This window comes from Polyodon spathula, chromosome 9, assembly GCF_017654505.1.
Source record: "Polyodon spathula isolate WHYD16114869_AA chromosome 9, ASM1765450v1, whole genome shotgun sequence".
In the NCBI taxonomy this organism is placed as follows: domain Eukaryota; kingdom Metazoa; phylum Chordata; class Actinopteri; order Acipenseriformes; family Polyodontidae; genus Polyodon; species Polyodon spathula.
This window is the reverse complement of record NC_054542.1, coordinates 14,640,022-14,653,230: the sequence shown is the minus strand read 5'-3', so window position 1 is coordinate 14,653,230 and position 13,209 is coordinate 14,640,022. Positions and strand designations below refer to the sequence as shown.

Below are 13,209 nucleotides of genomic sequence, written 5' to 3'. Positions count from 1 at the left end.
AAAAAAAGACTGTTTCATTTTACAACGTAACGAAGTACAGTGTGTATATACTGGATCAAATAGCACGGCTGTATTCTGTCGAAGGTGGTACTCGCAGTGGCCTGTGGCTGTTTTTTTAATAATGTTTTGGACCTGGCAGCCATCAGCGCTTTGGTTTTGTACAAGGAGTGCACCGGCAATACAATGACTCAGAGGGACTTCATTTTGCAGCTAGCTCTGGAGCTACGGCAGAAACATTTTGATAAGAGACACGAAAGGTGGCTGGCAAATGCCCCTCAACCTTCAGCCAGTGCTGCGCCCACTGGCAAACAGAATAAAAGACAATGCCAGGTTGCTAAATGCAATAAAAACAGAACGTTTGATGTCTACACCTGTTGTGAAAAGGCAGTCTTTGGAAAATGCACTAATACAGTTGAAAAGCGTGTTTTCTGCGTTGATTGTACTGAGAAAGCTGTCACAGAACTCTGAACAGACAAACAGAGTCTTTGAAATCTGTTTCACTCAAAGTGCTTTCACATTGTATAAGTTATGTTATATTTTAGTTTTATGCTATTTGTATAACTAGTTATTAATGTTTTATAATGTTATATGTGCATACAGCTTTCTACACCTGTTTACACAAGTTTATTGCGTAAAGTCTATTTTATTACAGTTTTTCATGTTTATGTATATGTGCTCTTTTTGAAAAATACAGAAAATACAGACTTTGAAAATGTTATTGTGGCAGAGCAGAGCTCTGCCCTTTATAAATTGGCAGGGATGGGGTTAAATTCCCCTACCTGCCTGGGTTTATTGTGTTCAGGTGGATGGGGTTGATTAAAGTAATTAACGATCAATCAGCACCCAGCCACCTGACATAAAAGGAGGCCTCAGCTTCCCATCAGGGGGGGAGGGAGCTGAGGAAGCAAGTTGGTGTTTGCTGGGGTTTTTGGTTTACTGTTTTGTGTTATTTTTGTATTTTTGGATCCAGTGAAGGCATCGCCCAGCCTGGAAACCTTTATTTTTATAAGTCTTGTTCTGTGTCTTTCTATTTTGTGCTTAAATACCTTTGTTTTGGCCCTTGTGCCCTTTTATTTTGTGTTAAATTGTTAATAAAAGTATTATTTTTTTGAACTGCAGTCTCTCTGGGCCTCTATCCACTTGCCAGCCGGTCACAGTTATGTATGATGTTCACAAATACAAATATTAAGTTGTATCTGATTGTTTGTTTTTCATTTTCATATCAAAGCCATTTTAAAATGGAGCCGCACATTTTGCAGGTGCGGCGGTTGTATGTAGTCTGAAATCTCGGCGGTTCTAGTGTTAATGCATTTCCTTATTTTGCTTATCTGTATGGTTTTATTTTGAAGTTTGAACATGTTCACTGAGTTTAAGAAAGTAATGTTAAAATATAAGTAACGTAATTAATTTGCAGAGTCATTGTGATACCTCAAAAAAATGCTCTGAGCCGATAAAGAATCTTGTAGAACACATGTGGTTGTACAGCAGTTCCAAGTAACATTGCAGTTAAAATGGAGGGCTCTTTTTTAATGTCTACCTGTGACCAGAGAGTGAAAGAACCCTTATCAACAATTTCCCTCCTGACCTGTGAGGGTGCTGTATAACTGGAGAAGAGTACCCCGAAACGGATGGTTCGGCAGTTCATTGCAGGGTCAGTCAGAAGCCGGCCATCCAGGAAGTGGCCACGATAGCAGAAGTCATTGCCTTAATGCGGTAGGTGATGTGTCAGTCACGGATTGGAGGATACGTGATTGGCCGTGCCACCAAGAGAGGGTGTGGCAGAGGGTATTTAGGGGAAGTGGCCCAGCTATATGTTCCTTGGTTTGATGGTTAAACTATGAGGACAATAAGGACAGAAGAAATAAAAGTACCGTTAGTGTTTCGTGTTTTGTTCGTTTGTCAGCTAATTATCAATGGCTGTTCCGCTAGACGGCTAACATGAACTAAGAGCTGTCTCTGCAGCCAGCACCAAACCCCAGACTACACTGACCTACTGTTACCTCTGTGTATGTCTTTCACCACTCACTGGAGCACCCACTGTGAAGGAGACATGTCTGAGTCTGTGTATTGTGTGTTTAAAATGTGTCTTACTATTTTGGGACTGTAACCTTCTGTGACAGTAAATCTCCATTCCGACCTGTGAAGGCACTAACTAATGGGAACAGAGTACCATGGACTGTTTGGCCTGAAACTTCAATCGTAGAGATAAAAAGAAATCGGTCATTTAGAAAGGGCATTAACATTAGAAGGACTGGAGATATACTCATACCTAGAAGCCCCCCGCAGCAGTCTTTGTGACGGCTATATTCAAAACACTGTAAATAGTATAACGAAAGGAGAAACAGTCGGATGTATTAGTTTTTTTTTTTTTTTTTTTTACTGAGTATGTTACACCTGAAAACCGAAGCATATACAGTGCCTTGCAAAAGTATTCAGACCCCTGACCAATTCTCTCATATTACCGAATTACAAATGGTACATTGAAATTTCGTTCTGTTTGATATTTTATTTTTAAACACTGAAACTCAGAATCAATTAATTTAAGGTGACATGGTTTTATGTTGGGAAATAGTTTTAAGAAAAATAAAAAAACTGAAACATCTTGCTTGCATAAGTATTCAACCCCTGTGCTGTGGAAGCTCCCAGTTTGCACCGATGAAAGAAACTGCCCTAACGAGGACACAATTACCTTACCATTGAACCACTAAAGTTGCTGTCACATTTTCTGGATAAAAACCCCACTGTTGAAGGATCATTGGTAAGGCTGTGAATCTGAAGGAAAATGAAGACCAAAGAGCATTCTACAGAAGTTAGAGATAAAGTAACACAAATGCATAGATTAGGGAAAGGGTACAAAATAATATCCAAATGTTTGGATATCCCAGTGAGCACAGCTGGATCAATAATCAGGAAGTGGAAGCTGCATAACACCACCCAGGCACTGCCAAGAAAAGACTGTCCCTCAAAACTCAGCGCTCAAACAAGGAGACTTGTGAGAGAAGCCACAGAGAGGCTAACAATCACTTTGAAGGAGCTACAGAGTTCAGTGGCTGGGAGTGGAGTAATGGTGTACCAGTCAACCATATCAACAGCTCTGCATAACACTGGCCTGTATGGGAGGGTGGCAAGAAAGAAGCCGTTACTCAAAAAGTGCCATCTGAAAGCACATCTGGAGTTTGTCAGAAAGCATGAGAGTGACCCAGCTGTGATGTGGGAAAAGATTTTGTGGTCAGATGAGACCAAGATAGAGCTTCTTGGCCAAAACTCAAAGCACTATATGTGGCGCAAACCTAACACTGCCCATGCCTCAAGACATACCATCCCTACAAGTACGGTAGTGGCAGCATCATGCTGTGGGGATGCTTCTCATCAGCAGAGACTGGGCATCTTGTTACAATTGAAGGAAGAATGGATGGAGCAAAATACAAGAAAATACTGCAAGAGAATCTGCTCCAGCCCGCTAAAAAACTGAAGCTTGAGAGGAAATTCACCTTTCAGCAGGACAATGATCCCAAGCACAAGGCCAAAGCAACACTGGAATGACTCAAGAACAAAAAGGTGAATGTCCTACAGTGGCCCAGTCAAAGTACTGATCTCAATCCCATTGAGAATCTGTGGCAGTATTTGAAAATTGCGGTCCACAAGCGTCGTCCAACCAACCTGAACAACCTGGAGCAAATCTGCCAAGAAGAATGGGCCAAAATCACTCCGACACTGTGTGCAAAGCTGGTACATACTTACCCCAAAAGACTTAAAGCTGTTATTGCAGCGAAAGGTGGCGCTACCAAATATTAATATGTGGGGCTTGAATACTTATGCAAGCAAGATATTTCTGTTTTTTATTTTTCTTAAAAATATTTCCCAACATAAAACCAATGTCACCTTACAATAATTGATTTTGAGTTTAAGTGTTATAAAATAAAATATTGAACAGAACGAAATTTCAACATACCACTTGTAATTCAGTAATATAAGAGAATTGGTCAGGGGTCTGAATACTTTTGCAAGCCACTGTATATTAGGGATGCACCAAATACAAGTTTTTTTTTTTAAGATTTAGGACTACACCACTGGCCATAACCCAAAACAGGGTGGACGAACACTACACAAAACAAGTACGGTGCTGATCCTTCCAGCACTCATAGCAACTGATCTTATTGTTTACGTTTCTCCTCTCTCTCTCCCGTTCTCCACTCCAGAAAACACAACCCCGAGTGAGTGAAAACATGCTGCTTTTATGCAGCTGTACCGAGACTCGATTGTTAATCAATCATTCAATTGGAGTCTCGGTACAACTGCACGTGAATTAATAAAAGTGCAATTCCCCGTGCTCACATATTATTAAATTTTACCTGCACGTGAAATGCTGTGCAATCCTCATGCCTAAATACAAATATACATTTTAAACACTCGTGTTACACCGACCCATTTATATCCCGTGTACCAATGACTATACACCAACATTAACACACTAGACATAACATACAACACAAATAAATAGCCCAGGGGCGGGTCACTTTGTCACATATAATCCCCCTTGTGCAAAGCACACCTGGCCTTAATGGCCACCTACCCCCTTAAAAACCCAGCAGTCCAGATCAAATTCTTGGGCGGGGAATGGAGGCTTCAACGGGTCCATGGCTGAAAATGCTGTCAGCTTCCCTGCTGATAGTGGCACAGTCCACTCCCGCAGCGGAAAAGCTGCTCTGTCCCGTTGCACCCCTGGCAGCGGAACAACTGCCAGCGTCAATGCTGTCAGAAGACCTGCTAACAGCTTCCAGGCTGACTCATTCAGCCGGGGCAGTCCTTGCAGCGGAAAGGCTGCTGAGGAAGGTGGTCTCCTGACCTCTCCCCACTTCTTCACAGCCGGCACCTCACTCTGGTGGGGCTCCGGCCACACTGACCCCTGCAGCCAAGCAGAGCTGACAGCAGCCCCAGGCGAAGGCAGCAACGGACCCTCGGAAGAAGAACTCGGGAGGGGAACCACTGGCCATAGCGGCAGCAGCGGGAGCTCCGCTTCTCCCTCATACCCTGCCACCGGTGGCTCCACAGGCAATGTGGAGACAAAGGCAGCCCCAGGCAGTACGGAGCAGCAGGCAACCCCAGGTGATGCCAGGCAGGCATTCTTGGCCGAAGCGAGGCAGACATCCTTGGGTGAAGCGAGGCAGGGAGTCAGGAACAGCAGGTGTGCGGGTTTTGGCCCTCTTCTTGGCCACTGCGGCCAGGCGGTTCTTCTCCGTGCTTCCCTCAGCAGCCTATGGAAGGGCTGCTGATGACCGCCAGCATCAAGTCCGGGTCCTTCTGGTGAAGGGAGAGGCAGCTCCTGCTCCTCTCCCCCTGATGGTGATGGAGGCAGAGTCAGCTCCAGCTCCTCTCCTTGTGATGGTGGGGGAAGTGGTACAGCAGGCATTCATCCTCTGCTGGTGGAAAGGGACCCGGCAGACATTCACCCTCTGCTGGTGGAAAGGGACCCAGCAGGTATTCACCCTCTGCTGGTGGATAGGGACCCAACAGGCATTCACCCTCTGCTGGTGGAGGTGGCAGAGGCAGAGGCAGCTCCTGCTGCTCTGTTCCTCGTGGTGGAGGTGGTGGAAGCAGAGGCAGCTCCTGCTGCTCTGCTCCTGCCGGTGGAGGTGGCGAAGGTAGAGGCAGCTCCTGCTGCTCTGCTCCTGCCAGTGGAGGTGGCAAAGGCAGAGACAGCTCCTGCTGCTCTGCTCTGGGCGGTGGAAGCGGTGGAGGTGGGAGCAGCGTGTAGTCTCCTGGCGACGGAGGTAGAATCAGCGTGTAGTCTACCCTTGTTACAGGGGACTGGTGCGGCTCTCTCACTTGCAAGGGACTGATGCTGCTTTCCCTCACTTGCAGGGGACTGGTACAGCTCTCCCTCTCGCTCTGGGGGCGAAACCAGCAGGCATTCTTCCCCTGCTGGTGGAGATGGGGAGAGCAGGCATTCTTCCTCTGTTGGTGGAGGTGGAAACAGGAGGTATTCTTTGTCTGCTGGTGGAGGTGGAAAAAGCAGTCCCTTGGGCTGTGGATTCCTGTGGTCCCCCTGTGTTTAAAAGTCACAGTCTTGCACATCTGACAGTTTTAAATTTTTTTGATAAAATGGTGTTCCTTTACCTTGAGTCTAAGGCTGTTCACAATCAATACAGATAATGCGCTTCTCCACGCTGCCTTTCTGCACAGGGCACTGCTGCCCGAAGTTTTATTTTTATTGCACTTGCCAACCTGGCATTGGTGTTGTGTGACACTCTTGTGTCTCTCAGCGGGGTTGCCAGCTTCAGCTATGGGTACAGGTTTAGCAGTCTCCCTTTGTTCCAAATGCTTCTTCCGATGTACTTCACAAAAGACTAGTTCAAGATCTGCAGTTAGCAAAGACATGGAACTCCAGGTCTGTGTCTGCGGCTGGAGCAAGGCGACAACGGTCAGGGGTTTGAAGATTCATCAAGGGAGAATGAAATGCTTGAGGGAGAAGGGACAAGGGCCTCGCACTGATCAGTACTTCTTACAAAGTCAGTCAAGTCAGTCGAATGAAATCCGGTGACAGGAAGCAAACCACAGTTCGCAGGATATCAGCACTCCTGTCATAGATGTGAGGAGGACTTGCATGAATACAACTAGTGAGGAAGCTAATGATCCTTGCGAACCCGGTCAGACGAACCAGCGTAAGAGAGAAAAGAACCTCAACGGGCACAAGCCTGGAGTTAAATGGCCAAGAGCTTGTGAGAAAACTGCGTGGGACACAGTAAACATGGAGCTCTGTTTTACTTTGGAAAGGTTAAATGGAACAGTTGAAAAGATGCTGGATAAATTTGGGGACATCATCTACGCATATGGAAGTGAGAGGTTTGGAATTGAAAAAAGGAAGGAAAAAGTATAAACTATTCTCGGAAAGTCTAGACAGCAGCAGGAGATTGAATGCTTAGTTAGAGAAAGGAGGCAGTTGAGGAAGCAATGGAGAAAAGCAGAACAAAGTCAGGAGTGACTCAATCTGTTACAAAAGGTCAAAAAATAAGCTTGCAACATTGCGCAGAGCTGAGCGCCTACGGAAACACTACAAATGGAGGACTGTGCACCTAAGTGGAAAGAAGTAGAGCAAGCTGTAAAAAGCAAGGGCATCATCATCTCCAGGGCCTAATGGAGTTCCATACAGAGTGTACAAGAGTGCTACTGGAGTTCTACGAATCCTGTGGAAATTGATGAAAGTGGCATGGGAAAATCAGCTTGTACCAAGAGCATGGTGCCAAGCAGGTGGAGTCTTTTTAACAAAAGAAAAAGATTCTACAAGCATCAGTCAGTTTCGTCCTATTTCCCTATTAAACATAGAAGGTAAGATTTTCTTCAGCATAATTGCTCAGAGATTGTCAACCTACCTAATTAAAGAACTGCTTCACTGACACTTCAGTACAAAAAGCAGGCATTCCAGGTTTCCCAGGATGCTTAGAACACATCAGTAATCTGGTAACAAATTCAATCAGCAAAAAAGGAGAGGAAGGAGCTCCATGTGACATTCCTGGATTTGGCTAATGCATATGGTTCAGTGCCACATGAACTTCTTTGGGCAGCATTTGATTTTTTTTAACGTACCAATGACAACTTCAGAATTCAGCACTACCTGGCAATGCCTAGAAGTTGGAATAATGGCAGGATGTACCATTTTTCCACTGGCTTTTACCATGGCAATGGAAGTAATTATTAAGGCATCAAAATGGGTAGTGGGAGGAGAGCGCTTGGCTTCTGGAATGCAACTACCACCAATCGAGCATACATGGATGACATGACCACAATGACTAAAACAGTAGCCTGCACTATCGGTTATTGGGCAAATTAACCAAAAACATTGAATGGGCACGAATGCAGTTCAAGCCCACTAAATCAAGGAGCACCTCTATAATTAAAGGTAAAGTAGAAGATAAAAGGTTCTACATTAACGGTGAGGCAATACTAACAGTGTCCGAGAAGCCAGTGAAAAATCTAGGGAGATGGTACAATGGGGATCTAAAGGACACAGTTTGTGTGGGAGAAGTTAGACAACAAGCAGTGGAAGGGTTGAAGAGCATAGAAAGCAGCGCTTTACCGGGCAAACTGAAACTCTGGTGCTTTCAGTTTGGTCTACTGCCAAGACTGCTGTGGCCACTGACTGTGTACGAGGTTTCCTTGACAACAGTTGAGAAGCTGGAAGCTTTAATCAGTTCATATGTCAAGAAATGGTTGGGAGTTCCACGCTGCCTCAGCAGTGGTTCTTTATGGTAAAGGAATACTGCAACTACCAATCTCTGCTCTAAAAGAGGAGTTTAAGTGTGCTAAAGTCCGACTGGAAATGACATTAGTAGATTCACGCGACAAATGAGTGAGGGAGGCAGCACCTGTGTTGAAAACTGGAAGAAAATGGGCGGCAAAGAAAGCTGTGAAGATGCTAAGGCTGCCCTTCAAATCAGAGATATTATGGGGCAAGTTCAGCATGGAAAAGGAGGTCTTGGTCTCAGTTCAGCTCCTCCTACATGGCACAAGACAACCCCAGCTCAATGGAGGAAGCTGGTAGTCAACAAGTTGGAAAAGCAGGAGGAGAGCATCAGGTGTGTAAAGGGCGTTTCCCAGGCCAAGCAGGGAGAATGGATGAGATGGGAGAGTGTGGAACAACGCAAGATCGGCTGGCAAGACCTATGGACAATGGAAAAGAGCAGGATCAGTTTCCTCATCAGATCAACATATGATGTTCTCCCATCACCACAGAACCTAATCCTCTGGGTGGGTGAGGATCCCTCATGTCCTTTGTGTTCATCACCTGCAACATTATGCACATTTTGACAGGATGTAAGGCACCATGACCAGGTGCTGCGATGTTTGGCCTTAGCATTGGAAGACAAGTGTAACCTGACCAATAAGTTGCCATCAAAGCATTACACACAAAAGACAATATTCCTCCGTCCAGGAGAACAACCACCGAGAAAAGGTGTTAAAACCAAGCCTCGCCCAGGACAACTAGACGCTGCAAGAGACTGGAAGTTGTGGCAGATGTTGGTCAACGGCTTATTTTTCTACCTGAGATTGCCACCACTAACCTTTGACCAGACATTGTCTTGTGGTCTGGTTCAGCATGCCTTGTTCACCTGGTAGAGTTAAGAGTGCCATGGGAGGATGCTGTGGATGACGCAAATGAGAGGAAGAAACTTTGGTATGCTCAACGGGCTGCTGACCAGGGAACAGCGAGGATGGAGAGTCTGAGTTTACCCAGTGGAGGTGGGTTGTCGAGGATTTGTGGCACACTCTACCCGGTTTCTCAGAGATGTCGGGTTCAGTGGCCAAGAGTTGTGTTGCACAGTGAAGAACTTATCTGAAGCAGTAGAAAGGACCAGCAACTGGTCTCTGGTTGAGACGGAAAGATTCTGGATGGGGATCTGAAGAACAATAGGAAGAAAGCAACGCTGATGTACAGGTAAGTAAGCTGGGCTGAGTTGAGTGGGGGATGGAGGAGGGTGATGCTGGATTGCCAGAATTACTGTCGAACCCTCTTGAGGTGTTGTGGGCTAGTCGACGAAACACCAAGGACAGAAGGTGCCCATTTGAAGACCCTAGAGATCTACACTACTTAGCTCAATTCAGACGGTTGTCATGCGCTGGGTTGATCGCCGGAGCCAGCATCCCACCCGTTGTGTGTGCTGATGCGCTGGGGAGGCAGAATAAGCTGATCCCTAGAGCCAGCATTACACTTCAGCAATCAACACCAACTGAAGGATATCTACATCATCAGATGGAAAACAACGCAAATGGATGGAGATGCAGATGGATCACATTAGTTTACTGTAAAGCCACGTCTTAGTTGGTGCTTATCTTGGGGAGAGCCGAGTTCAAATCAGCATGAAGTTTAACATCTACTCTCATGTAATGGAAATCAATATATTGTAAAACATCCGAAAAGGCCACCGTCAGGAGCCAGGTTTTTACTTCCATGCCATCTGATCGAAAACATCAACTATTTTCTTGCATTGTAAAACTCCACAGTGTCTGGTATTTATTTTCACTAGTCCTGATGCTAAATAATTGACTGACCAAAACAGCAGAGCTGGCAAGCAGGCACCAGCCTTTGAAAAGGCTCACTGAAAAACAAGACTGTCAGTCATTCACTCAGGCAGAGAGTAGAAACTAATCTAATTACAGCTAAGCACATTGCAGAGTAGTAAATAAAAATAATAAAGTAGAATACCGTTCTGTATAATCACAATACAATTCTTTTCTGTGTGGCTACCAATTTGACTGCTCCCAGGGCTTTTGCCTCCTTGTGTAACCTTTCCACATATTAGGCATTTTGTTTTGATTATGTATCAGGTTTTCAGTGTGTGCTTAATTTTATGGGGAAATCTGAAATCGGTTATTTTTAAAATAGAAGTCAGGAAAAATGCAAAATAATAACATAGATTTCATAGGACCCTAAATCTGCTAAACAATAACACACACACACACACACACACACACACACACACACAACACTATTTGCCCTCAGTGCAACAATCACAAACACACCAAACCAGAGTCTGCAACAAGCAGCGATATCACCCAAAGTGATGACGGTGCACTGTTATCTATAAAACGACATGACGGCACTCTAGCGCACGTTTTCAAAGCTAAAATTTAATTTCATAACAGAAATTATGGTAACAAGGCATGTTCATAGGGTTTGCTCAAGTTCACGCATATAACCTGCACAACCCAAACTCTAAGACAAGAATCACACCAAAATAGTAGCCAATTGTGCATTGCATTCAAGTTGTTTCAGATGTTGTTTTTATAGTTGCGCATCAACAGCAAATGGGGAAAAAGTACCACTGCCTTACCTTTTAGGCCGACACCTTCCTCCTCGATTTCCTCTGGACGAACTCTGTTATGATGTCCCCAAAGTCCATTATTTTTAACAGTTCCGATATCGCATTAAGCCGTCTTTGGCACATTGTTGATCTCAGCTCATTTTTCACTCTTGCCATCAATGAAAATGCGTGTACCCCCTCACAGTTCGTAAAGGGCAGGGTCTGAAAAAGTCTTGTGCAATGAACACGTTGGGAAATGTTGAATGGAGTCCCCTTTGCCGCAGAATTTGAAGCAGTTGAGTAGGATATTTGTTTGGCTCTTCTTGAATGAAGAATTTGAACTGGATAAGTTCATCAGCGAAGTTGTGGTTAAGGTCATTCGATGTAAACAGTAGCAAGCTCTGCTGCCCGTTTGCGTGTGTCACCGAGGTCAGACACGCCGTTTTCAAAGAGAACCCCAAAGCAATCGTTTAGTTCCCCATAGGCACCCAGTCGGCTACTGAGACAAGACAGTAACCTGTCGATTAGCACCGATTATCATAGCTAGCTCTGCATCTGGTGCTACGTAGCAAGATGAACTAGCTGCAGCATCAACATTAATATCGTTGCATTTGCTGTCAGTGTTGTACTCTCATTTTAAAAAAAGCTTTTATTGACGGGATGTTTTGTAAAAACGAAGTTGCATGTATGCGTCACTGAGTGATGGCACTCTAATTTTGCTCAGTAGCGAATTGACATCGCGTATAATTAGGTTGGGCAGGTTTATGCAAAATATTTCACAGGACATTTCATGCACAGTTAATACTCAAAAGATTGTAAGCCTAAAATGGGTTATGGGGGGATGAGCTAGTTACCGCTGGGAAAATAACTGTGGTTTGCATGTGTTTAAAATAAAAAATTGACAGTATGGTCCAGTGACCATGATGGGGATTTCTAGTGCAAAGCAGTTGTATATAAAACACACACACCAAATAAAACATGTTAAACATGTTTTTATTTGAATCAACTCATGTTTTCATATTATCTACGAAAGGACTGTTGTCGCCACAGAGTTCTTGGGGGCCACTCAAGGCTTGGGGTCCCCGGGACACGTGCCCCGGTCGTAAATCTGCCCTTTTTCTCATTGACTTTGTTATCATTTACTGTTGTTCGCCATCAGGATTACAAAATACAACCATTAACCCTTTGCGGTCCTATGTTGGACCAGGTCCGACATCACAATTTTCCCTTTCCAGTCCGATGTCGGACCCTGTGTGACATCACCAAAAAGACGTAAAGCACAGGTCTCTAGTCGTTTTTTCTAAGGAAAAAGCCAAGAAAACCTTTCAGTGGCCAAACAAAGCCAAAAAAAAAGGGTGTATCTCGTAGCCCTGTGCACTACAGAGATAACACAGACATAAACAAAGGAGATGGCGCTCAAAGACTATCACAGACATTTGCAGAGCTTTTTGAGATGTTATAGCAATGAAATAATGACTTGGATCAGGTTATTGAGGAGTTTGGTGATAAAATGAGTGATCAGGAGAGGATTTATCAGTATGCACGTCTATAAAGAGGTATGTGAAAAATACAGTGAACAAGGGGTGGAGTGTCCTTTTGTAATTCAATGCCTTTTAAACCTGTTTTACTCTGAAAAAAATTAAAATAAAAAATTAAACAGCACGTGTAAAATAAGCAGCGTGTGTGAAAATAAATTGGATCTGAAGTGGTGAATTAATGGACTGTAAAGGGTTAAATAACATTGCACCTGGATTATAATATCTGTCTGTTTATTGATCACCTGAACCTGCACACTGTTAACCACTTTGCCACACCCTCATTGTGCACTGCGCAATACACATTGATGTGTACAGCCTGTGCTTATTATTTAAAGTGTTGTTGACACACAATCTAGCAGGAAATAAAGAGCTGTTAACTGTGAACTGTCTTCTGTGTGTATGTTCCGAAGCATTGCATCATCACTACATCTGCGCACTGCAAGCCACTCGTTCACACTATCCCATTACCATTAAAGATTGTACAGTATTTATCTACTTTTTGAACAGGGTTCAGATTCGGCTGAATACTTAGGATTCGGTGAACAGAATCCGAATCCTATATCCACCCAGACGCATAACGATTTTAATATATCCCTCCAATGTGTGCGGTTCTTCTTTAAATAATTTTTGTATTTAATAATAAGAACACGTTTGAATAACTCTGTCGCGGCTCTCAACTCCATACTGGAGGTGCGGGAAAGTCAGGTTACTCATCACAGTAATTTTTTTATACAATATCAATAAACAATATCTATCAAAATGGTGCAACACAATTATTATAGATAACTTTGCACTCACCTGCACTCTTTCATTTAACATTGTGACAGCAGGTAAAGTTTCTATTTGTTTAATATTTCTTGCTTCACACAGTC

At 44.0% G+C, this 13,209-nt stretch overlaps 1 protein-coding gene across 2 annotated transcripts in view; it reads right to left on the bottom strand.

The window, feature by feature from the left end:
* The window catches only part of LOC121320421 (protocadherin-16-like), a 202,422-nt gene that overhangs the window by 50,867 nt on the left and 138,346 nt on the right, over window positions 1-13,209 (bottom strand). The gene's annotated exons all lie outside the window — the stretch shown is intronic.